This window comes from Sapajus apella, unplaced genomic scaffold, assembly GCF_009761245.1.
Source record: "Sapajus apella isolate SASKATOON/1434 unplaced genomic scaffold, GSC_monkey_1.0 scaffold11, whole genome shotgun sequence".
Classification (NCBI taxonomy): domain Eukaryota; kingdom Metazoa; phylum Chordata; class Mammalia; order Primates; family Cebidae; genus Sapajus; species Sapajus apella.
Window position 1 is genome coordinate 3,237,757 of NW_022436951.1, and position 4,219 is coordinate 3,241,975.

The following is a 4,219-nucleotide window of genomic DNA, read 5'->3' on the forward strand; positions in this document are numbered from 1 at the left end:
TGGGATTACAGGCGTAAGCCACCGCGCCCGGCCGATTCCTGGACTTCTTACGGCGAATGTTATCCTCTTCACTAAGAATCATTGGCTAAATTTTATTTGTTGGTGATAAGCACAAGCAGGAATGCAGCTCAATTATTTGCAGCTGACGTCAGAAATTAAATCAGCTTTGTGTCTTCAGATCTGCCCTTGCAGACATGAGTTTCCAGATATAATCCTGAGAGATTTTTTTTTTTTTTTTTTTTTTTTTTTTACAGAGAAGAAATTCCATTGGTGGAGTTTGGCTTATCACTGAGGGAAGGCAAATCTTTTATCAAAAGTTTCCACAAACAAAGGAAAATTTAGCTAAGAAGAAACAATGTAATTCAAAAGTCTGCCCCAGAACTAAAATAATTTTTATAATCTGAATTGTATCTTCTTCAACCTCATCAAATTTCCCTTGAACTAATCTAATGCTTTATATTCCTGTTGGATTTCTAAAATTTAAACTCGCCAGTTGTGTTTTATGAAAGCAAAGGAGAGAAAATTAAAAATTCAGTCTACTCAACAAAACATATTGTGCAAGACAAAACATATTTGAGATTCAGGTTTTGCTCTGATAAAATGTAATGGTTATAATAACACAGATTAGCCAATATCAGGAAGATCTCAAATTATTAAAAAGAATCCATCACCTGCAGTGAAAGAATGTTCTGCACAATAAAAATACAAAATAGGATTTTCTAATTTGTATATGCTTAGGATAATAGGAATTACTGAATTTATTAATCGATGAAAATAAGCACTGGTCCATTTGCCTGTGGCTCTGAAGTAAGCCTGATGAGGCGGGAATGAGGATACCAACCCCTGAGAGAGATTCAACTCCTTCAAAATGAAGAAAAAAGAGATCTTTGAGTATTAAAACTGTCTTAAAAAAAATAAAAAGGAGGAGCCTGTTTAGAACAGAGATTGGATTTGAACCAAGTTTGTGCATCACTCAAATCCAATGAACTTGGCTCACAACACCACCACGCTGACACTTGACTACTTGGTTTGAGTTCCAGCCAGCAAGAGTAGCCCCAGAGACAGGTATCAAACTCCAGCAGAGCCACCCCCATAGACCTCATGTGTGGCAGCCACTGCCAGAATGAGAAAGTTCAGCGTGTGCTCTGGCCTTACAGGATCTGTTTAAGCTCTGGCTCCCCTCAAGGCTGCCTGGCAAGCAGAGCACAGCCTGAAACTGCAGGAGAGCCGTTCCCATAGCCAGTGAACTTGGAGTCATGAGAGACATGAGATGAGGAAAAACCCAGCAAATAAGAGTTTTCACCTCTACTCTTCCTCTGTAGACAATTCTGATACACCGTGGTTCTGTACAACCTTCCTAAAGACATTCTGCAAGATAAGCAGCCAGCCATGTGTATGGAGAGCTACGGCCAGTTCAGTCATGTATCCACTTGTCTTTTACTCCAGGTTTCCTGAGACTGCGCCCCTATCCTCATGAAAGCGCTAGATTGTAAGTTCTTGCCATGCTTCATTTCCTGAGGAATCCATGTTGATACAAAGAAATAATAATCATACTTGCTCCCGGTAATTATTTATGAGGTGGGGGAGTTGGGGCAGGGCATTAATGCTAGGCATTCATGAGGTCTAAACAGCATGGGAATGAGTCTGGCAGAACCCATGGATTCTAAGGAGGTCTAAGTCTGAGCCAGTGGGAAGTAAATAGGCTAACCCCAATCCTATGAAAATGTAGGTGGAAATGAGAATCACACTTTCCCATGCCCTGTTAAGATAGATCACAGAAAGGGCAGGTGTGCTCCTGGGAGGTTGTATTACATTTAAGCTCTCAAGTAACTCTGAAGAGGTACATTTTATTAGAAATAAGAACAGATCACGATTTCACAACAAATCAGGGGAAGGAAGGAAGAAGACAGGACAAATGTGAAGAAGAATTTCCTTACAAATCTTGAGGTCTGGGCACTCTAACATGAATTCTGAGAGGGGTTAGAAGGAGCAGAGTTCAGCCTTCAGTAGACATAAATATTTTGGAGAATCTGCCTGAGAAATAAAGGAAATTTCCACAGAATTGCAGCATCCCTTATTTCAGCCACCCTTTACTAGTTCTGACTCTGTACAAATTAAAAGTGCATTAAAAAGCTTATGTTAGTGGTCATCAAAATTATGATTTCAATGTTAAGTGTGCTACCTAAGAGTTACGTCGTTAGGCATGCCATTTAGACATTTTGAGTCTCAGTGTCTCTGGTGGACTAAAATAATAGATTGTTAGCAGAATGTGAGGAGCTAATGTGAGAAGCCTTTTTAAATTGCTGCCTCAGTTAGAATGTTTCTGGCCATGGCCGGGCACTGTGGCTCACACCTGTAATCCCAGCTCTTTGGGAGGCCAAGGCAGGTGGATCACAAGGCTAGGAGTTCAAGACTAGCCTGACCAACACGATGAAACCCCATCTCTACTAAAAATACAAAAATTAGCCAGGTGTGGTGATGTGCTCCTATAATCCCAGCTACTCAGGAGGCTGAGGCAGGAGATTCTCTTGAACCTGGGAGACAGAGGTTGCAGTGAGCCAAGATCATACCACTGCACTCCAGCCTGTGGGACAAAGCAAGACTCCATTTCAAAAAAAAAAAAGTTTCTGGCTACAAGGTACAAAGTATCCAAAATATGAAGGCATTTATTATGTCTCATGACGAGAAGTCCATAAGTAATTTCCAGCATTGGTGAATTCTGTAGCTAAACAGTATCATCAGTATACCTTAGCTTTTCACAGTTATTTTGGATTCCTCTTGAGTTTGCCACAGCTAGAAACACCATATCCTCACACAATTGTGTTAAAAAGTAGTTTGGGAGAGGGGCTTCTTCTATGTTTTCCTCTTTACAGCAGAGGAAGAAACATTTCAGAAAGGCCCAACAAACCTCCCCCCAAATCTCACTGGTCAGAACTGGCTTACCTGTCCCACTCCCAACCAATCATAGGTGAGGGGATAGGATTACTCAAGTTGGTTGAAAGCACTTATCCCTTGGTCTAAGGGAGGACTCCTCTCTCTCCGTACAGTCCCTCTCACCAAACACAATCAGGGTTCTGCTGGCACTGAAGTGGGGAATGCTGTTGACAAGGAAACCAAAAGGACTGCCAAAATTAAAAAGTGTTAAACAGATAGTATTTTTTAACACACTGTATGAAAAGATTTAGAGGGTTTAAAAAAATGAATAAGAGCAACTTTTTGTAGTATTTTTTAACACACTGTATGAAAAGATTTAGAGGGTTTAAAAAAATGAATAAGAGCAACTTTTTGTCCTTAAGAATCTTAAAATCCAACCCAAAGAAACCACAAGGCAAACACGCTTCAATGAAAGAAGGAAGATTTATTCTGAGAATATGTTCCTTGTGAGTCTGACTTCCTACGATTTCCAAAGCCATGATCAGGATAATAGATGTGTACTGTGATTGCTATCCAATCAATCCGTTCTGTAAAAATGTAAAAAGGGAGGTTTTCTTCCTCCTCTTCCGGGGACGTTGTCTGCAGTCACTCAAAATGGTCCAGGATTTGACATGCCGACCAAGGCTTTCCTACAGTGTAGCCTCTCTCAACACTAGGCTGTCCGGAACCCTTGCTAATAGAATTGTTTATCTTTATACCAAGAAGTTTGGGAAAGCACCAAAATCAGCACATGGCGTGTGCCCAGGAAGGCTTCAAGGGGTTCATGCTGTAAGACCTAAAGTTCTTATAAGGTTGTCCAAAACAAAGAAACATGTCAGCAGGGCCTAGGGTGGTTCCATGTGTGCTAAATGTGCTGGTGACAGGATCAAGCCTGCTTTCCTTACCGAGGAGCAGAAAATCCTTGTGAAAGTGTTGAAGGTGCAAGCACAGAGTCAAAAAGCTAAATAAAAAATGAAACTTTTTTGAGTAATAAAAATAAAAAGATATATATATATATAAAGGAGCAAATAAGTGGCATGTCCTCCCTACTAGAAATAAGTTCCAGCTTATAAAATTATATTCCTGATTGGTAAAGATTTAAGGAAAAGTTGAGTTCTGCTCTTCCTCTGTAACCGGGTTTTGATTTGCATGAAAATTTGTATTGTGCAGCTCTCAGAAATTACAGCCCTTCCAACATGTTAGTGGGGATACATGAAGGGAGGGGCTAATTGTATCTTTCATTTGACATATCTGAAACTATTGATAGATACGGTACAGGATTTCAAAGAATTAAAGGCAGAGATAG

At 40.2% G+C, this 4,219-nt stretch overlaps 1 pseudogene; it reads left to right on the top strand.

Annotated features, from left to right (window-relative positions):
- The first annotated feature begins 3,528 nt into the window (after window positions 1–3,528).
- On the top strand, window positions 3,529–3,916 carry LOC116552145 (annotated as a pseudogene).
- The last annotated feature ends 303 nt before the right edge of the window (window positions 3,917–4,219 follow it).